Genomic DNA, 22,774 nt, shown 5'->3' with positions numbered 1-22,774 from the left:
CCCAGGTCACTGAAAGGTTCATTCATGACCACGGGCCAACTGGTGCATTTGCACTTCTCTGTGATATTCACTGTGCAATGAGGCACTCACATGCTGAGAAGTAGCCTCTCTGTCAGGGTGATTTTTCTCTGAAGGGACTCTCCATGCTTTGATCAGGGCTATTGTGAAAGGGACATCAAATTTGCAAAATGAAATGAAATGAAGACATGCGATGTTTGACAGCCTGCACAATTCACATCAGAATTTTCTTTTTCTGTACAGTAGTTGCTAACAGGAACATAACAACCTCCTACTGTTTTTGTGAATGTTTAGTCTCCGAACAGCACCAAGACATTGATGAGTGATGAATAGAAGCTCCTTTCTATTGCTCTGAAACTCCACTGGTGTATCTGTACTGTATGGGACAGCATTTTGTCTGGCTGATACCCAGTGCTTGATGAATCTGCACATGGGATGCAACACAAATGGGAGAAGCTGGATAGGAGTTAGACATAAGCACTTCCCATGCTCTGAGTTCATTAGCAATGTGAAAAACATATAGAATTATTGTGTGTTGATTTCTCCTCCCAGCCCTCCCCCAACTGTCAGTCAATGAAAAATGGGGGGATGGGGCATGTTTTCACCTACCTAGGGAGTCGTAAGTAGTAGAGAATCTGTGCAGTTATGATGCCAGTGCAGGAATCACAAGGCAAACTACTTCAACCCAATTCAGGACATAATGGCAAAGCACCTCTTCAGAAAAGATGGAAGATTTCTCTTGTTAGGAATGGGGCATCCAGTAATATTCAAATGATTGTGTGCAGACTCTTCTGGAAAGAAAACAAATGCACATACAAAGTTCTACAAGGTAAATCCAACTAGATTGCAATTGTCTGGTTTTGGATTAAATATCTGATTCCTTTCATTTAGGGCTTGGGGTGTGGGCTTGTGGGGGCTTTTTGCTACCCAGAGCAATTTAGTTCCAATATTCAAATTGAAGAAATTCATTAAAAAGCACATGCTCTGAAATAAGCAAATACAGGGAACGCAAAATTGTTATTTGTTGCCCTTTTTCCCAATAACAGTTATAAGCTCCTGAAAAATAACAGTGTCTGAATCTCATCTGTGAGAGAAAAAAGACTGTAAAGTCTTTTTAGGAATACTCATAGTATTTGTGCATTAAAATTTGCCAAAATTTTATAAAATAAGATGAAAATATGGAGTATGAGACCTTTGAAGTTCTTTGGTGACTATAATGAGTGTTAACAGCAGATCAATATGTCTGAAGGCTGCTCTGAAGTTCCATAAAATCCCTAGGAATGTAGTGTCTATAGGCCTTGGCAGTCCTGCTCACAGTGGTGCGGGACAAGGATGCAGAGCCAGGAGAGCCAGGCTGACAGAGATCCTTACACAAAACCTCTCATCTGTAGAGCTGAGGCTGAAAGGATTTCTTTCCATGTTCAGGCCATAACTAAGCAGAGAAATGTGGTACTGTGTTACAACAGGGAGCAAAATAGGAGCAAAAATATTTTGTCTTACTAGTGAAACTTCATTGATTTCCAGCAGTTGGGTAAAAAATGAAAGGAAAATCAGGCAAACGAAGGCTCATCTCCTTTGTGTTACAATGGTGGTTGAAAATTTGTGTTTTAAGCACTGAAACCTAAAGGGAGATCATCAAAAGTCACCATTCTGGAAAAGAAAGACAAATGAAATTGCTGCATCTAATCATTTTTCCTCATCAGTCTTGTCTGACTGAGATGACATTTTGAGTATGACAGAAATATATTCTGTTCTTGTTGTAAGACTCTCTGCTATAACAGACTTTGATATAAATCTGTGCTATCATGCTTCCTTGTGCCATTAAAACTCATGACACCCTGGTTACAACAACATAATTTGCAACATTCTGAAGTCAATTGCAGATATTGCTGTACAGGGTTGTTTACTATTATTTTCATATTTTCCCATATTGCATACATAATGTGATTCTGGTCTTTACATATTTAACTTTAATAAGTAGCTTTCCATTTTAATCTAAATGATTGAACATTACTTAATTTTTCAAGTCCAATTCTTCCAAACAATTCCAATAGCTTAAAATATGACTTATAAAACTGTTGAGAGTGAATGGCATGAACAGCCTTACCCATGTCAGAATTTATGAAGCTCAGCTATTTGGATCTGGTTTATGCCACCTTTATGTGTGTCCCACATAAAAGCAATCTAATATGCAGCACAGCCTCTGCCCCCAGGATCACAAGGAAGTGTCAGGGCTCCACCTCCATTCCCTTTACACTCCCTTCTGAAAATCAGGCTCTTCACAATATCTCCCACTTACATGCTTTTCATTTACTTACAAACCCTTAAGTCTTATTTGCTCTCTTTTACACCTCTTTATACTTAGCCCAAAAAAGATCAAAATGCAAAAAAAATGGAAACCTGAATAAGATCGAGGAGAAAGAGGATAAAATAAGTACATTTTTATCAATTTTGTAAACCTTTCCTTAAAATTTTTTGGACTGACAAATCTCTTACTTTAAATGCAACCTTTTAAGAATTTCAGGGTTTATTATGGATGGAAAAAAAACACGTGCCCTCAAACCCACTGTGCCTGAGGAGAGAAATAAGAGTTTAAACAGGCAGGGGGAATTCTGCTTTCATTATTCCTGCCTTTTTTTCCTGGGGAGAAAACAGGGAAATATTTCTGCTGCCTCTCCATTTCCTCTTCTGTTTTAGTAACTGGCCACTGAAAAAAGATGAGGAGCTGGGAGCAGAATTTCACATGAAAACAAGGCCTAGTTCTTTGAGGTGGACATCTTCTTGTGAAACATCTCATGCCCCAGAGTTCAGCATTGGCAGGCTGCAGCACAGGTGTATGAAACAAGCAAGGGAAGAAGCACAGTCACCATGCATCATTTCTCAGCCCTCTAAGAGTACTCTAAGAGTATCTTTCTGAAATAAACCACTGGCTACCTGATTGAATGTTGCTGTGTTGGTTTCCATTATGAATGCTGTCACACTCTGCTTTGATTGCCCCCCCCATTTTAGTACGAGAGGACTCATGCATTGATTTAGAGCATTTTTTTTTTTTGCAATGGTTGTATGAGCAGTTTTTTCAAACATAGATGTGATAGATAAAACATGGCCACTCTTCAGAAACGCATCTGCTATCTAACTCAGCTCACCTCAGGCATGGGTTTGGAGGCACCTGAAGCTTCATTCCATAGGGAGAGAGTGCATCCTTGTTTCAAATTTTTGGAGTACCAATCCAGCTCTTCACAGACCAAGCCTGTCTCCTGTTTCATTTTTCTCATCTGGTTATGACTTTCAATTAAGGGATTAACATAATGGTACAAGATTTCATCCAGGTGCAAGCGAGTTCCATAAACTTCCTAGTATGTGATGGTTCTGGCGAAGGGAAAAAAAGTCGCTTTTAAGCAAAACACAGAGAGGACAGAGTACAAATGAAATGCAGTGCTGGTCAGGGCACATGAAAGGCAGAATCCATGCTTTTTGAACCCATCAATTTGCAGACACACTGTGACCTTTATTCCATCATCTGCCTCTCTCAGTGCTCCGTGGCTCTGCTGTGCAAGGCAATACAATCTGGAAGTGAATATCACCTTCTACTTGACCTGATCACCTTGCTCAGGATGAGGTGCTTTGAAAGAATTAGGATCTCCCAGATGCTTTCAATATTTTGAGTCCATTTTCGGTGGCTGATCAAGTCAAACACACAACAGTGCTGTAAACCTCCTTCATTTGTGGAGGAGATTATTAGAGGGCAAAATTTGAAAGTCCTGCTGCACTTCTTCATCTTTCAGCTGCAGAATAGAGGCTCTTGAGCAAAAGGGTGTCTCCAGCTGGCTGCAGCCTTGTAGGGACCATGGCTGGCCAGCACCATCCAAACTTTCTTTCATTGCCAAAGTGCCCCATAAAAACACAAGGTAGGCAGTGAGAACTAGAGAAGAACTGGCACAACTAAGCTAGTTTAAAATATGTTTCAAATATTTCATTAAATGCCCAAAGTGAGATTTATGCTCACCATCCATTCCGAAATATGTATAACCATTTATCCAATGTCATATACTGGAAACTAGCACTTTTTTCGAAGCAAATTGTTCTGCATTCACTCAAAACATGCCCTGGTTACAATCACATAGGATCTCATAAATAACTCATTCCAGTGTGAGTCCTGTATGTTGGAAATATGCATTAAACCTAATTCACAATCTTTTGTGATAGAGAAGACAAAGTAGTTTGGTAATTTTTCTTGCTGATTTTTCATATTAATGGGCTTGAGTCTGCAAAGGCACGTATTAATGTAGAGTACATATGTATTTACAACCATTTGAGGGCCTAAATGGTTTTCAAAATGTTTAGGAAAGACCCAAAAGCTTAACCGTTCACGTTCAAATCTACATAATTTTCTTTATTATTTAAAGGTCATGTTTAGTTCAATCACAATAATAATCTGCTGGTTTAAAAGTTAACCAGCAGGGGAAATGAACTCAACTCAAAAGAGAGATTTATAAGTCAGAATAACAATTTATTAAAATAATACAATAAGTACAATTATACAGACAGACAAGTGGTTTTAACCCACAAAACCCAAATGTATAACCCAGCACCCTGGGGCAGGAACAAAAGTGGTGCTCCTTGGCCCCCCGAGTCCAAAGTAAAGGGAGAGGGGAAAAACCTGCTGGTGGGAGAGCTGTTACAGTCTGGTCAAAAGTGGTGATTGCAGTCCAGTTGAGGGTGGTGGTCTCAGTCTGGTTGAGAGCGGTGAGCTGCAGTCTAGTTGAGAGCGGTGGTCTGCAGTCTTCCTCTGGATCCCACGAGTGGTGCAAAGGTTCCAAAACTCCCAGTTTATATATTCTCCAGTTCAGGCGGGAGTGCTCAGTCCCTTCCTCAGAGTGGGGAATTCCATAAAAGGGTATCAGGATACTCAGTCCCTCCCTCAGAGAGGGGAATTCCATAAAAGGGTATCAGAGCGGGGAATTCCATAAAAGGGTATGAGGACAGGAACATCTTCCTACCTCGCAGGCCTCTACTGACAACAGTTTCTGGGAAATGGCATGGAAGGCTATAGAATACACAGTTTTGGGTTACACCCATCCAGTGATGAATTGGTCCCAGCCGTTCTAACCAGGACATAATCAATCAACATAAGCTCCAGATAAGGACTGTCTGACAGATGGATATTAGAAGAAAGTTCTTCTTCATGCATGTTTTAAAAATTTCACCATTAATCTTGCCATGGAATCTCAGTTAAATGATTGTGGAATATGACATCAAAGTTATCTAGTGATTAGCAATGCGACTTATTTTCTGACAAGTACAACATTGTCATTTTTATCTGATGGTCATCACATCTTCACACAAAAATAGTTCTCTATTTTTCTTCTCTCCCGTTTTTTACCCCCTCCTCGACTACAGTGCAGATTTGTATTCTTGGCACTCTCATCCCTGTTAGGAAAGTCCAACTGTCATTTTGTCCCCAGAAGCAAAGTAAACGCTGCCTTAAACTGATAACAACACAATTTAGCTGCCCCGTAAACAGTAATTTTAACTCCGGTAGCCCTGCACGCGCCATGCGGGTCCCCGCTCGGCTCGGGGGCTGCTGCAGGCGCTGCGCGGGACGCCGCGTCGGCCCAGCTTCCGCGCCGCGCGCGCGGAGCGCGCGCGGTTTTGGACCCCAGGCAAGGCCGCAGCAGAAGAAAGGAGAGAGAGGGGGAGCCCTGCCAGCTAGTACTGCACCCACGTGGAAGATGAGAGCACAGCTTCGGAGCACACAGAGGTTTGCCGTTCCAGGTTTGGGGAGGGAGGGAGAGGGGGAGGGGGACGGAGCTGAGGGAAGGGTGTTGAGCTGGCCATGGGGGTCCTTCGACTGGCGGGTGGGAGAGCAGGGCTGTCCCGTATGAAACATCACATCACATGTGAGCAGTACGCCTGGAATTTGTGGTAACACAGTGGGGGAAGGATAAGGTCTGGGTGGACAGAGGGTTCTTTTGATTGATGGGGGTCCCGGCCAGGCTGGGGCCTTGTAAGGTACCTCAGCCTTGGACAGGTACAGGGGCCAGAACGGTTGATCGGTTGGTTTGTTTGTTTGTCTATTTATTTCTTTTGTTTTGGCTCTCCTGCGGCTACTGCCCAGGTTCGGCATGTTCTGGATATATTTGCTTTGCTCTGTTACAACCTGATAGAGTGGGCAGGACAAAGGGCTGTTACTGGAAATAAAAGACTTGCCCAAATCGTTCTAACAGGAACGTAGCCTATGTACCCCTATGTGGTTGCGAGCTATGCTGGCGAGGGTTCATGCCCTCGGTAGGGTCGCCCATGCCAGACAGGTCAAAACCATAGGACCAGATAAACTACATCCCTGGGCAGGATGAGCTCGTTAGCCTTCTGGCAGTCATCCTAGGAGAAGGACAACTCTCATCCCAAACCCGGGCAGATGGAGCTCGCTTAGCCCTGGAAGGCCATCCATCTAAGAGAAGGTCACTCTAATCAAACCTACGTCCTGACGACCTCGCTGCCACCGTCCAAGCTTGCTCGGCCCTGGCAGATGAACCTCAGGATTAAAGGGTGGGTTCAGTTCCGCGCATACTGCATCTCACCTAAAAAATCCATTGCGCAGGCTTGAAGGCTTTACCCACATGCAAAAAGTCCTGTAGCGACGGGCGAGGGTCGAAACGGTAGGTGAAAGATGCACTGGGAGCCGCAGACTCAACCCTGCATACAGGCGGTTCAGGATATTGGTCATTTGAGACTGACGGAGATGAGAGTCTCTTGGGGCAGCACCCTGAACGACCAAGCAGCCTTTTCAAGGACAGCACTGCTTGCTCCACTCGGAGAGGGGCCTAGAAAAGGTGGCCTAAACAAAGCTCATCTCCACCTTCACCCGGTTGGTTAACCGCAGACCAACGGGCATCTTCTTCCAATGCGGTCGCACAAAGAGCAAAAGACAAAGGCATGCACCTGCCTCCAAAGGTGTACTCAAATTAACTCTAGCATGTTGGAACATCAGAACCATGCTCGATTCTGCCAATAGTGGACGTCCTGAGCGACGTTCTGCCCTAATTGCCCATGAACTGGCTCGTCTCAACATCGACATTGCTGCTCTCAGTGAAGTTCGCCTTCACGAGGAAGGCAGCCTCAGAGAACATGGTGCCGGTTACACACTCTTCTGGTCAGGTAAGCCCAGAACCGAAAAACATCTCTCAGGTGTCGGCTTCATGATCAAAAACTCCATTGTCCCTAAACTCGAAAATCTGCCGACAGGTCACTCTGACCGCATTATCTCCCTACGCCTTCCACTAAACAACAAGCAACACGTTGTCATCTTCAGTATATATGCCCCAACTCTCCAAGCTGACCCTGCTGAAAAAGATAAATTTTACACTGACCTGCGCTGTCTTACCCAAAAGGTGCCCGCAGATGATAAGATCATTATCCTTGGTGATTTCAACGCCAGAGTAGGTAAGAATTTTGAAGCCTGGAAAGGAGTATTAGGCAAGCATGGTGTTGGAAACTGCAACGATAATGGTCGACTTCTGCTAGAATTCTGTGTGGAGCAACAGTTCACCATCACCAATACTATCTTTCAGCAGAAAAATAGTCTGAAGACAACCTGGATGCACCCCAGGTCTAAGCATTGGCACCTCATTGATTATGTCTTGGTGCGACGGAGAGATGTCCGCGATGTCCTCCATACCCGCGTGATGCCCAGCGCAGAATGTCAAACAGACCATCGGCTAGTGCGCTGTAAACTCAACCTTTATCTCAAATTCAAACCCAAGAGGGGCAGTATCCCAAGGAGAAGACTCCAAGTTAACGATCTCCAATCAGCCACAGTAAGAGAAAGATTCCAGGCAAACCTTCAAACTAAGCTTGATAACCATTCCACAGATTCTGCAGTTTCCTCTCCCGAAACAATTTGGCAGCATATTAAAAGTAGCATCCTGCAATCCTCTGAAGAATCCTTAGGGTTCTCCCTCAAGAAGAACAAGGACTGGTTTGATGAAAATAATCAAGAAATCCAGGAATTGTTGAGGAAGAAGCACACCTTGCACTGCCATCCTGTCACGCTAGAAAAACAGCCTTTCGTCTTGCTTGCAGCAAGCCCCAACAGAAACTCCGTGACATCCAGAACAAATGGTGGACCGATCTAGCTGCAAAAACTCAACTATGTGCAGATACAGGGGATCACAAAGGATTCTATGAGGCCCTGAAAACAGCATACGGGCCTACGTACCAAGTCCAAAGCCCACTACTCAGTGCAGATGGTCAAACGCTTCTGACAGATAAAACCTCCATTCTGAATAGATGGTCTGAACACTTTCAGACTCTTTTCAGTACCAACCGTGTAGTACAAGACTCAGCAATTCAGTCCATCACACAACAACCAGTGAAATACGAATTGGATACTGCCCCCACTCTAGGAGAAACCCTCAAGGCCATACAGCAGGTGAAAATCGGCAAGGCAGCTGGGGTTGATGGAATCCCACCTGAAGTCTGGAAACATGGGGGCCTTGCACTCCATGCTAAATTTCATGAGCTTGTGGTGCGCTGTTGGGAACTAGGCGAACTACCATCAGACCTTCGTGATGCAGTCATCATCACCTTGTATAAGAAGAAAGGTACTAAATCAGACTGCTCAAATTACCGTGGTATTACTCTGCTCTCCATTGCTGGCAAAATCTTGGCAAGAATACTCCTGAACAGACTAATACCCGCTATAGCAGAAGAAATTCTACCTGAAAGTCAGTGTGGCTTCAGAGCCAACAGGAGCACCACAGACATGATATTTGTTCTCAGATAACTACAAGAGAAGTGTAGGGAACAGAACAAAGGTCTCTATGTAACCTTTGTCGACCTCACCAAGGCTTTCGATACTGTGAGCAGAAAAGGTCTATGGCAGATTTTGGAACGTTTAGGTTGTCCCCCCAAGTTCCTTAAAATGATCATCTAACTTCATGAGGATCAGCACGGCCAAGTCAGATATGGCAACACACTTTCTGAGCCCTTTCTAATAAAGAATGGTGTGAAACAAGGCTGCGTTCTCGCTCCTACCCTATTCACAGTCTTTTTCAGTATGATGCTTCAAAGGGCCTCGGCAGACCTCGATGATCAGGATGGTATCTACATTCGATATCGCACTGATGGAAGCCTATTCAACCTAAGGCGACTGAAGGCCCATACTAAGACCCTAAACCATCTTGTCCGGGAGCTGCTCTATGCTGATGACGCCGCCCTTGTTGCCCACACAGAAGCAGCTCTGCAGCGTTTAACATCCTGCTTTGCAGGGGCTGCTGAGCTCTTTGGGCTGGAAGTCAGCTTAAAGAAGACAGAAGTTCTCCATCAGCCTGCACCTCAGGAAGTCCCCCACCGTCCCCACATCACCATCAGCCAGTCAGAACTCAATTCAGTCCAACAGTTTAATTACCTAGGCAGCCTCATCTCCTCAGATGGTAAGATTGATGGGGAGATAGACAATAGGTTAGCGAAGGCATACAGTGCTTTTGGAAAACTCCATAAACGAGTTTGGCGTAATAAACACTTGAAGAAAAGCACCAAGATCAGTGTTTACAGAGCCATAGTGCTGTCTACTCTTTTATATGGTTCCGAATCATGGGTCATCTACCGCCACCACCTGCGTCTCCTAGAACGCTTCCATCAACGCTGCCTCCGTACAATCCTTAACATCCATTGGTCAGACTATGTGACCAATACATCTGTTCTCGAACAGGCAGCAATTACGAGTATTGAGGCCATGTTACTGAGAACGCAACTGCGTTGGGCAGGGCACGTCTCTAGGATGAAGGACCACCGCCTCCCTAAGATCCTGCTCTATGGTGAACTTGCCACTGGCTGCCGCAAGAGAGGAGCTCCAAAGAAAAGATACAAGGACTCCCTGAAGCAACAACTCAGCCTCGGGCATATTGATCACCATAACTGGTCCACTCTGGCCTCTAATCGGGAGGCCTGGAGACAGACCATTTATAACGCTGCTGATGCTTTTGAGAAGGCACGCAGGATCACTCTTGAGGAGAAAAGACAACGCAGAAAGAATCGAACCTTGCAGAATATACCATCTAAGGAGTCTTTCTGCTGTGTCTTTTGCAACCGGACTTGCCTTTCTCGTATTGGCCTTTTTAGCCACCAACGCGCTTGCATGAAAAATGGGTAGAGCCCTTCCCAAATCTTCGTTCGCGAAGCCTAGCCATGATAATGTGGCTGCTGGTTCAACGTTCAGGCAATGGAAATGACATCATTATCAGGCAACTCTAGATGATGAAAAGTGGCCTACATTAGGGAACGCTGTGAACACAAAAAATCCTCAGCTATCAGTCATCACCATTGTAAGGTACTTGCCTCCATCTGCAAATTTGGACCTACAACGAGGCTGAACTTGTAAGGGAAAGAAACACACTTTCCAAAGGATGTTTTTATAATTAAGCAGAAATATCTCTGCACTTCTAAGGAGGATCATTGTGCAGAGGCCAACAAAAGCCTAAAGGTTAAGACATTACACATAAGTGTAAGGATCTCCAAGGAAAATGGTCTTAGAGACACTGTGGCTGTTAAAAGTAGAAATTTTGGGTGATTCTTTTTCAGAATTGTCATGGTTTGAGAGCCCCAAAATCCAATTCCTGAGTCCTAGCCCCCCTCCCACATCTCAACCCAGTGTGAGGAGGGGTTTTCCAGACACCACACAAGACTCAAAATGGGGGGAAGGGAATATATTACAATGACTGTACACAACAAATATTATAATACATCATATACAATCTCAACTATCTCTACCATGATAAAGCAGTATTTACGATGGATCAAATCACTTCTTCCTCCAAATAAAAGTCCAAGAGGGAAGAAGGAAGAGATCCTTTCCACTCTCAGAGCAGCAGTGTCTCTAGGGCAGCAGTCTGTCTCTTTCTCTCTTCCATGCAGCAGCTGTAGTTGGACTGTTGTAGCTGGATCTCTTTCCAATACACACAAGGGGGTCTCCTCTCACTCCTCTTGGCCCTTCAACTTCAAGCGAAGGTCTCGCCCGTGGACTGCCAGCAGGGACAAAACTCGCTTCACCACGGGCATGTCACGAAGTGCAGGGGCATCTTCGTGAAAGTCCCTTCCTCAGGGGATTCACCCCTGAGTCAGAACGTCTCGGGTAAGCTTTCAGTTGAAGGCCCTTTCCTCGAGAGTTCTATCAGAGCTCTCGTGCTCTGATCTCAGGCTGCCAGCTTCTCAGCAGCAGTGAGGGGGGGGGCTAAAGTGGTGGTCTGAAAAATAAAAACTAGACGATCCCAGTTGGGGAAACTGGAATACTTTATTGGGCACGAGAACACAATTTAAAGGCATCTCTGGCTGGACATGTTAATGAAGGGGACAGCCTATGTTAATTGGGGAGTTGCACAAATTTTTGCTACAGTTTCCAAATAGTTAATTTTTCTTCTAGTAGGATTACATGGGGGATAGAGGGATTACAGGGGTTTAGACATGATTTTAACAATCATCTCAAAAAGTCCTTTCTTAATTCTTCTTGGAGCCAGGTTTATATCTCCGGGTTGCACATTAGCAGGTCTCAGGACAGGGGTCCAAACTTCTTGAATCACGAGGTGTTTGCCAGCCTTGTTTTCCAAGGTTTGTGATTCAGATTTGCCAAGCCTTCTTTTGCTGAGAGCTGACTTTTGTCCCCTTCAGGCTAAGGTCACCCCCTCTGCATTCCTTTGGCCATCCCAATCCAGCTTTCCGGGACGCCTGAGCTTCTTAGCTCCTCTCTTTTTGGTGCTGTAGCACTCCAAGACTCTTCTCAAGCAAGAGTCCATCTTCCTCCTCCTACAAGAGGTCTCAAAAGGAGTTTGGGAGTTTTGGGTTTTCAGTTCTTACCCAAACTCTGTCCATAGAGATTAGTTCTGCTCTCTCTCTCTCCATCAGAGATCTCTGTGTCTTCTCTCCTTGGCTGCAATGCCGGCTTTGCTGCTTGCTTCAATTCTTATCTTTTCTGGCTCTCTGCCACTGTTCCCCATCCACTGCTGCTCCTGCCGCCGCTGCTCCTGCTGTCCACGGTGGAGGGAAAACTTCCAACTTCTTAGTTACAGATATTTAGCCCAGTTTAACACTGTTCCAAGTCCCTGTAGCCCCCCAGCCAGGGGCTGGGGGGACCCAGCCCCCAGTGGGGCTCTGAGCCCCTCAGCTTGTGGCTTTCACAACATGGCTACTTCTTCTAACAACAACTATAACAACCTTCTTTTCCGGTCTGCTTGTGATATGTTTATATTTTGCAGGAGCACTCATTGGTTTAACCCCAAGGGTCACCACCCCCTGGGGGTTTACCAATTTATAACTCTAGGGGGGAATTGTTTCCCCCCACCACAAGAATTAAATTCACTATTTTGTATCCAAATTCTTCTGCAGGTTTTCTGTGTACTGTAAGGACACTGTAACTTTGCAGAGGTGCTGCCCTGCAGAAGCATGTTCGCTGTGGCAGCTGTCATTCCACAGGTAACACCAAAGCCTTGAGAAGTATGAGCTCTCACAGAACCAGAGCTCTAAAGGAGAGTGGTCCCAAAGGCAAAGACTGTGGAAGTGCTTGCATGAGTCATACTGAGATTGCACAACGGGGGCCAACCTCTCCAAGAGCTACCATGCAGTGCGGAAGAGTGTTAAACAAGGAACGGGATTTCAAACTGAACCCAAGACCCAGCTCATCAGGAGATGCTGCAACTTTTTTGGGGAGAGAGGGATGATTCTGCAAGCTTGTAGCTTCACAACTGTGACTAGGTGGGACAGAGGAACATTATGGAGCAAAGGGAAGGTTGTCCTCAGAGCATGTCTCTGTCTAAGAGAGGGAGCCCTGGAAAGATAGCCTGTCCTTAGGAGTTTTAATTTAGTATCTCCACATTGGTAAGGATGAACTGAGACTTTGGGAAATGCTAAGTAGATCAAGCTTCCTTGTATATTACAGAAATATTTTAATTACTGAGTGGTTTAGGGCCCAACATAGCAAAGGATCTGGGTATCTGCTCGAGCAATAATGGGCTGTCAAGGTCCTTCGTCCTGTCCCTCACTGAATGGTTTTGTTTTACATCCGTCTGTCCTGTTTCAGCTCTCCTTGCTCTATTAATTGCATGGGAATGAGATTAAGTCTCCAAAGTGTACCCTTCTACAACATTTAGCCTCCTACACAGACGAGGGATATTTGAACACTTTTGTCCTGTAGGTGCAAAACTTTAAGCTCTGCAGTGTCTGTAAGATGTACCTCAGGTAAAAATAAGGAAGTTTTCCTAGGTTGCTCTGGGCCTGTGAAGCTGCAGAATGAAAACTGGATAATGAAATCCCAGATCTCCTGGGAGATCACGATTAAAGGAACTCTGCACACCATTTTTCAAGCTGGAAGGGTCCTTGAGTCCAAACATCACCTTTGAAAATGAAGAAGGGAGAGAGACCCTTTTTCCTCTTTACAAAGCTTAAGTGAAATATTTTGTGAATATTTTCTGCTGTATAAACATAGACACAACTGGCCTTCTTAACAACTTGTTTAGGTGCCAGAATAAAAGGTTTTCACCCTTAGAAACGTGCCAGTAATATCTTCTTTAAGAAGTGAAATCATAAAATGTCAAAGCAAGTTAGTTTCAACTGTTTTCTTACAGAAACAATGTAGAAATTTCAAAATATTTCTTCCTTCTCCATTCCTAATAGCTTGAATGGGACTGCTGTATACTCACGAAATCCAGGAAAATATCATTGCTCTGCCATCTCCATCTTCCAGGATCTTAGCACATATTCCAGTTTTATATTCTTAGAATTTCTCTACACAAGGCAGGAAGTTACAGGAGAGCTGCAGCTGTCATTCGGGTTTTGCTTTGTTTAGTCTTTTCAAGAACATTTCAAGAATGGGTTTTATCCCCATGTTTATTAAAAAAAGCTTGAAAATGTGACTCATAGAGGTTCAGAAGCTGGCAACTGAATAAGAGGAAATACAGATTTACAGCTCTGTAATTCCAAAGCCAGTGCTACACATGGTGAAATGGGACAAGAGAAGGTTGACACATGGGTTTTGCATGCAGAGGCTCTACCTGGGGCTCCACTTCACAGTCCAGGGAAGGAGCCAAGTATGTCCTGAGATCTTTGCCTAGTGCCAGCCTCAGGGCTTGGGCTTGTAAAGCTGAGAGGCACCACAGTAGAGCCAAACACTTCCAAAAAAACCCCTTTGTATTTCTTTCTCCGTATTGCATTTTTCAGTACCATAAACAAGCAGAAAATTATGGGTTTTGCTCAGAAGAGCAAATATTTATTCCTGCACACTGAGCTTTAAAATTGATTTTCTCTTCTTATCATTACCACTGCACTTAACAGTCCTGTAACCTCCCCACTGGAGAGTGAAGACACCTCAGAGAGGAAGCCTCAGAAGCATGTCTGGGGAGGTGTAACTCAGGGCTGCTCGGTCTTACTTGCTTCTACCCTCTGGCTGCAGAGGGGACCTCTAGGAAAGGCAGACTTGCTTCTCTGCTTAAAACTTGGAGGTCCTAGTTGTGACACTGCTTGGGAGAAAGATTAAAGGGGTGGCTACTTGCAAGCCCAGGGACACCTTTTCCATGGACTTGGATGAGACTCAGCACCAGGGCAGAAGGAGCACCTCTTTAGGTGGGGGAGGTAGAGAAATTCTCTGATTGTTATGGTTTTCAGCAACGATGAGTAAATGAGAGAAACATGGGCTGTCACGGAGCAAGGAGATACAGTGCAGTGAGGGCAAGCAAGAAGAACTGTCGGTTTAGCAAAAATAATGATACAATAACAAATGGTCAGAAAAGGATTCATTGGGGTTAGTAGAGAGGGAGGGAAACCTCTTCAGCTGCAGGGATTTAAATGGTAGCTGCAATTATTTTATTGATCTATTATGTCCTTTGACATTACCTTTGGAAATCTATCACTAGGAAACTTTTTAATGGGTAAAGATCTTAAAAAATGTTACTTCCTGAAGGGAAGAACTCTTTCTGGCAGTGCCTTTGATATGCCTGACCTTGTTCTTCTCCCAAGAAAGCTGACCAAGTCCCTGACCAACTAGAGATGAGTTTGGGCTGTGGGGTACACTCAGAACAACAACAACCCCCAGGCTGCTGCTCATTTCTAAATCTGATTTTGAACACACTTAGAAATTTCACCAAGATACATCTAGCTAATTCACCAGCTTCACTTTACAGCATCATGATGGGGGAGCTACTGGCCATGTAGAAAGGCCTTTGATAGCATCTCCTAGTGCCTACAGAGGGGATTGATGCTCCAGGCCACTCACTGCCCACTCACTCACCTCTCCTTCAGAGCCCCAGGCAGCTCACATGTCCCACGCTTCTGGGACTGAAGGCAGATGTGTGTGTTAGAGCTGTCTGGCTGCTAACAAGGGAAAAGGCTTCCCTGTTGCCTCCCCTTCGCATCCAGTGCAGCTCATCTGAAGTCTTTCAACAGTCTCCCCTTTCAATTTTTCCTCCATGCTGCTGAAGTTCCTGAGGAGGTATCAAAAGAAAGGACCCACAGGCTCTAAGTGCTTTACAGATATCCAAATGCTCCACTTTTAAGGGTACTGCAAAGTGGCAGGATGTATCCACACATATCCAGAGGTTTGGGCTAAAACACTTCTAAACCCGATATTCCCCTGTCATCTAAGAACTGATATCAGTAAGGTGTTGGCAGCCAAACTCTCCTGCATCTCATTCACTAGAAGGGTTTGAAATGTTTCTTGGAGTTATAATCTATATGTTATCTACAAGAATGAAAGATGGAATACCTTTAGGTATGCATAGAGTTAAACCATGTTTAAATAGATTAAATAGTTTAGAGTTAAATGCTGGGCTTTATTACACTTCAGCAAGGAGACTTTTGAAGAAGAGAGGATATTAATCTCTACTGGTATATACATACTCATGAAGCCGATGGAAACTCCTGTGAACAGAAATATGAAAACCATTGACCACTGACCACGATGGGGTTATGACAGAATCCACTAAACAAAGATGGCCCACAACTCTGTATTAAAGAGACCGCAATTTCCTTCTCTGATTTATCCTCAGACCTATTCCTAATAGCAATGATAATTTCTGTCCACAAGAATAACACCAACTAATAGATTTTCTGGCTGGTCTCTTCTGAAAGACAGGAAGAATGACAATATCTTGAATTTTCCTCATCCTATCAATATTCAGAGGGAGCAAGGATCTCTTCACTATTACAGCTATGTCATATGCAAATGAAGGAAATTAAAAAAAAAAGTGTAGATTTCTGCAGCAACAGGCAGAGAGCAAAGATTCAAATCACAAAACTCTTTGCACAATCTCTAAATTAGTCACAGGTAACCAAAATAACCAAGAAATCATATGAAAGTTTTTTTCAAGTTAAAAAGGAATACCAAATTCACCTGTAGGAAACAGTCCCAGGGAAATTATTCCAGAAAAGAATTTGTTCACTATACACACAGCATTGTATGTCACATGGTCTAATTACAGGAACGAAAACAGCATAGGAATTAGATGGTCTTTTTAAGACCGTAAGGAGTGTGAACAAAGCATATAATTGCAAATCAAGCCTGTTGATTAACCAGTTACTAGCTAAAGCAGATTTAGACTTTAAATTAATTTGGTTCTGAATTCTGGGGATTTTTGGGCTAAGATAAACAGTGTTTGAAGATTAATTATCCTTTTCTAAGATGAAGGAACTTATTTCAATTTTGTTAACATGTCAAAAGACTCTGGCTGTTGCATGGGAGAGGGTGGACTGCAAATCTCAGCAGTATTGAACTGACTGATTAAAGTGAATTCTGAGACTCCTAATAACTCTAATCCTCACAGAGAGTGGCAATATTACACGTGACATTGTGACAGCCCAAATTAATATTTAAATGAAAAAAAGACCAATATTTACCTAGAGGAGAAAGTGCACTGTCTCCAAAGGACCAAAGGAAGTCCAGCCAAGCACTTACAAACTCAATAGTGAGGGAGCACGGCAGCACTGCTCTGCATCCACCTTTGCCCAAGGAATAATAAGTAGAAAGTAAAAGTGCTGTGTTGTAGCAGCTGCCATTCATTCTGCCATACCACAGCATCCTGACTGAACTGTATGGAAGTGCTAATATGACGTTACTTCTCTGTCAGTAGTCCAGCTATAGCCCTGGGCAAGCATTTGGTAAAGGGAAGACTTCAAAATTCAATAGCTGTCCTGGAGTGTGAATAGATTTTTCTCAGCAATTTGTCTAGTGAGGTACTCAGCTGCCTAACGTCCCCTGCCATATACAGGAACACATACACCATGGTGTTGTTGAATGTCCTGGGCCAGCACAGCTGCTGCTGCACCAGAGCTTCCCATCTGTCCTGGTTAGAACGGCTGGGACCAATTCATCACTGGATGGGTGTAACCCAAAACTGTGTATTCTATGGCCCTTCATGCCATTTCCCAAAAACTGTTGTCAGTAGAGGCCTATGTTCCCGTCCTCATACCCTTTTATGGAATTCCCTGCTCTGATACCCTTTTATGGAATTCCCCTCTCTGAGGGAGGGACTGAGCATGCTCATGCCCTTTTATGGAATTCCCTGCTCTGAGGGAGGGTCTGGGCACTCCTGCCTGAACTGGAGAATATATAAACTGGGATCTTCGGAACCTTGCCACCTCTCGTGGGATCCAGAGGAAGACTGCAGACCACTGCCTTCAACTAGACTGCAGCTCACCGCTCTCAACCAGACTGAGACCACCACCCTCAACTGGACTGCAATCACCACTTCTGACCAGACTGCAGCAGCTCTCCCACCAGCAGGTTTATCCCCTCTCCCTTTGCTTTGGACTCGGGGGTGGGCCAAGGTACACCACTCTTGTTCATACCCCAGGGTGCTGGGTTATACATTTGGGTTTTGCGGGTTAAAACCACTTGTCTGTCTGTATAATTGTACTTATTGCATTATTTTAATAAATTGTTATTCTGACTTATAAATCTCTCTTTTGAATTGAGTTCATTTTCCCTTGCTGGTTAACTTTTAAACCAGCACACCATCCCACATTGGGCTTCTCCATTAAACATCCCCAGTCTGCCTCTATCAGTAGTCATGCTTTGGCTTCATGCTGGGAGTGTGCTGGAAGAGGACACAAGCTTGCTTCTGGCTTGCTACTTCCACAGCAAGTACCCTAAACCCTAACTTAAACGCTAGTTTTAAGAGTAGGCTGGTAAATCTAGTCAACAAAGGATACCTTTTGGGAAGCCAAAAGCACAAAAAGTACAGCTGTACCACTGCCTGCTGAGCACCCACTCCTCACCTAAACAAAGCATTAGTTTCACTAAACTTTGGTGAAGTGCAGTAAGACCTTTCCTTTTGGCCACATTTCTTAAGCAGTATGTTTCCACTGAAATTGGTATAAGGCATTTTTGTTTGCAAAAACAAGCAGAAGGGACAAAATGTATTTTTGGAATGCAAGAGCCCAGAAGAGGTCTGGACCTCCTTGTGTCAAGTGCTGCAACAGCATGGAGGAAGACAGCCTGTACTTCACATGCAAAATAGATGCAAGGTTGCAGAAAATGATGAAATAAATGAAGGACTGCAGATTGCCTACAAAAGATGGCAAGTCCAATGGGGTTTCCAGAGTCCAGAGAGGCAAAGCAGATCTAGCAGAACCTATGACTCCAGAGACCAGGGCCAAGAAAAAAGTTGCTAGCAGCTACCACTGAACAATGTCCCCTTACACCTCTCTGCTCTCAGGTCTGGTTGAGCCGGACTTGTTTGTTTCCTTTCTCGGGCCAGCAAGTAATATGAGGCATCCAGAGCTTCACGGAGGAGTGAGCTGCAAGCCCCAGCCAGCATCACTGCAGGTGAAATGTCTGGCCTCAAAAGGAGTTCACCGTCCCATTCATCCCATTTTCTGAATTAACTGGGTTGTGGGACAATGACAATTACTAATGACAACTACTAATGACAACTACTCCTATTCGTAAAACACTCAGTGTGGATGGTCCACACCTTTACCCTACATAAACCGTGAGATACCTATGTGTGTTCAGTTCCTTCCCCTCAAAACTGTTTCCTTGAAACAGTTCCTCGAAAAAACTGGTGCTTCAACCAAATCCCAGCAAGCATGGGATCCTCTCCTGTGAACCTACACTGGGTGTTGGTAAATTCAGAGTCATGGATTTATTCCCATTAAGGTTTATTTGGTTTTATATATTACTATTTTATTACTTCAACTTAAGCCTGACTTGGAGTCCAGTCTTGGAGTAAACCTCATTTTGCTAGGTGTCGGACAAAGATATGGCTATGATTTTCCTTGCTTATTGCACTGGTGGTCCTGTTTTACTCCTGGAGGGCAATGTACTGGCTTATCCCCCACTTCCAGACACCATAGGCAACTGTCTTTTGGTCATACAGATGTAGCACACATATGTTATAAGCTTCAGGTGAAAGATGAATCAAGTTGCAGCATGGTAGAGAAGAGATTTAAGACCACCTTCAAAAATAGGATTCTGGGCAATTGCTGCTGCATGCACTCCTCCCGTGTCTGACAGGTTCTTAGCACAGAGACTTGAGGGACAGCACACGTCTCTTACATACAGACATTACTTACAATCAGGGAATTTTAAAGAAAACAAAAACCAAGGATCCAAACCCTTGGATGCTTAACATTGACCTAAGCAAGTACCCTTATGCAAATAATTTTTAGAAGTAGAGGAGTCAGCTTTTTTCTCTCCATCCTCTCCTCTCTAAGTCATACTCTCACATTTCCTCTAGTCAGCCAAAGGTAGGGAAGATTCATATCTTGTGTTTCAAGAAGCTGGTCTGCAAACTGCAGCCTGGGTTTCCCATGAATGAACATTCTGTTGCAGCTGAAGCCTCAGCTGCTTCTTTTCTCTCTGATTTTAAATCCCTTTCAAAATATCATCACCTGCTTTCAGTCTCTGCCAGTGGCCCATCTCCAGCTGGGCTGGTAGAAACCCACTCTGTGGCTGGGTCTGAAGAAGGGATGTATGGCCAGTAGCTGTACACTCAACTTCTTACGGCAAGGACAAAGAAAAGGGATAACCACGGCAGGAGGATCAAAATACGGCGGGGCAGGGGGAATGGGGGGCCGTGCCATACTCCCTACCTTCCCTGACGAGCCATGGGCTGGTGGGCTTACTGCAGCTGGAGCTGTGGGGAAGCCAGGTTCACTTGTAGTTCCAGCAGATCCTCACTGAGTCAGGGCTTGAAGCTTGGGCAGGTTTGCACAAAAAAGGTGGAATTCCCTGTGCTGATTGTCTGCACTCCCATTCCAGAGTGCACAACACAAAAGCACATTTTGGCTTTTCCTGTTTACCCTAGATACCTGTTTGCATACTTAAATACCTATTCACCTTGTCCCATCTGACATGCACTCAGCAACCAGGATTACACTGGCTAAGGAGGCATTGCATGGTTTAAGACCATGGCAGCCAGTACCCAGCCACACTGTGAAACTGCCCTGTGTCAGCAGTCCTGGAACCATGCAGAAACTAACATAGCTGGTACTGTCAGCCACACAGGACTAATTCTGGTAAGAGCTGAAGTAAGAGAAGCACAGGACGAAGTCTACAACATATCTACAACTACTAACTTAGTGCAATGGATGGTACCTCTCCTAATCAGTGCAGAGAGTGTCAGACCATAACTAAAATGTGTTTGTGCAGTACAAACCAGCCCAGGATGACCACAGTCTTTGAGTATCCAGTGGTACTGGTAGCCTATTTACCTACATCCCTTATCTTTGTAGCTACTGCTACCACTCCAGCTAAAACAGCACCACCAGATAGACCTGACCAGCCATCTTCTGTCCCAGAAGTGTTCTCCTGTTCAGTCATGTAGTGCTTGTATCCTGATAGCCTGCAGCTGGCAGTGAGTCCATTGCTTTGTGTACCCAATTAATCTCAACAGCTACATTACATGGTACAGATTGAAGCATCTCATGTGGTGGAGAAGTGCTCTGGGTTTATGAAAGTGCCAAGGGAATTTTCAATGGTATTTGTACAGTACAATGAGGAAGGTTGCCTCCTGTTATTTGGTGGAGGGTAATCTCTGTTGGGCTAGCAGATGATGGAAAATAATATATTCTGGGTGCAGTACAGTGCTATTGCAGTGAACTGCCTTGCCTGGGTATGTTAACTCAGGAACAGCAACACAGCAGCATTCCTGGTAGCTCTGATTCCAATGCTTGCTTTGAGCTACCTGCAGTCTTCCTGTGCCACTGATGTAGCAATGTGCTGTGTGGTCCCATTCTTGTGGCAGTACTGCTTGGAGGAGACCTCAGTCTTGCCATCCTGCTTTCCTACCTGAACAGTTACTACCTTTAGCACTTCTCATTTCTGCCTCTCAAGACTGCCCATTCACTGAATCTCTCACCTCCACTTTGAGGGGTAGTAAGACCTGTGGGCCATATAATCCTGTTTTAAAGGTACAGCAAGATCTACTTAGGAAAAAGAACTGGTCTACATAGAAATATTCAATAGGGTGAAAAATTACAAGACCCATGACCAGAGAAGCCTGTCCCTAGTTGAGCAAGGAGCTGAGTTAAAAAGCATTTGAGTGAGGTATTCCAATTGTGAAGGGCAGGAGAGAGCTCATCAGCCCCCTTCTTCTGACCCTATCCCACAGTATCTGAACAATAGATATCTATGACATTAAACTTAGAAGAAATTACAAAGGATATTGCTTTTCACACTGAATAGAGAGCCTATAGTCTTCATGAATGCAGACATTAAATGTAAAGGATGTGTGGATGGATTTTTAAAAAATGTTGGCCTGTTTAATCATCACTGGCTTTATCTAGTGCTAAGATAATCTGGGGCTGGATTTCATTCTGTAGAGTTGCAACTGATTACCTCTGGGGTACCTGTGGGACCTGTGTGGGAGAACTGCACCACTGGTTGAGTGCATCCAAATTTTTTTCTTCTTCTGAGTCTTCATAATATCTCCAGAGGTGTGAGGCCAGAGCAAATGGGATAACATCGGAATGGGAAAGCTAGAAGTCAGATCCAAAAGGGAATTTACATGTCAAGATCTTCCTTATTTGTATATCCAATATGACACTGAACTCAGAAGGAAGTCAGTATCTATATGTCTGGATAGGTCTGATCCTGTTAGCTAATGTAGCAGCTGTGAAATGCGTGTACTCTACACAGCTGAGACAGGAAGGAAAGTGATTCCTGTCATCTTTGTTCCCGGGGAACTCAAAACACCCTCTGCTATGATTTTAAAGGCACCTTAAGAATTGCTTCCAGTTGCTCCCAGTGTAATGATCTTGCAGCCAAAATCTTTACTGTCTTCTGTTAGTTGTGCCCAAGCATAATTCTGCTGCACCATGTGGCTTAAACCAATCTTGTCACTGCTGCCTGGAGAGCTGGGAAGCTGGAGGTTCAAATTTGGGCTATCTCACCCTGTGCTTGTGTTTCCTCCCTCTGGACCTCTTGACTCTCTGGATGGACTTTAGAGCAAGTCAGCTGGAAAATAACAGATGACAGAGGCATCCTCTTAGAAAGGTGGAGGGTTGCTAAAGTGCAGGAGTGGGCTGTTCCCTGCCTCTCCGTACACCTGCTGTGATGGTGGCAAGGCTGTGACCTCAGAGTCATGCTTTGTCCGGAGATCCTTCTTCCTTTTCAACTCCAGGGAGCCCATCTCGCTCCTATGCACTGCCTAAACATAACTTGCTGCAACAGCAGTACTGCAACTCTCCTGCCTTCCTTCCATTCCCAGAGACCAAAGCCCCGCAGAGGTCAACCTAAGAGAGGTTTGGAAGTTCTGTGTAGTTGCATGCAGAA

At 44.4% G+C, this 22,774-nt stretch overlaps 1 long non-coding RNA gene across 1 annotated transcript; it reads right to left on the bottom strand.

Annotated features, from left to right (window-relative positions):
- Positions 1-213: 213 nt before the first annotated feature.
- On the bottom strand, positions 214-22,530 carry LOC113961298. The gene is made up of 3 exons (XR_003532260.1): positions 22,393-22,530; positions 3,165-3,387; positions 214-809 (listed from the first exon to the last, which is right to left on the bottom strand). It is a non-coding gene; the product is annotated as an uncharacterized LOC113961298 (long non-coding RNA).
- Between the last annotated feature and the right edge of the window lie 244 nt (positions 22,531-22,774).

Source organism: Neopelma chrysocephalum, unplaced genomic scaffold (assembly GCF_003984885.1).
Source record: "Neopelma chrysocephalum unplaced genomic scaffold, ASM398488v2 Primary Assembly neopelma1_97102, whole genome shotgun sequence".
NCBI classification, from domain to species: Eukaryota; Metazoa; Chordata; class Aves; order Passeriformes; family Pipridae; genus Neopelma; species Neopelma chrysocephalum.
The sequence above is the reverse complement of the archived record's forward strand: the minus strand, read 5'-3'. Positions and strand labels throughout refer to the sequence as shown.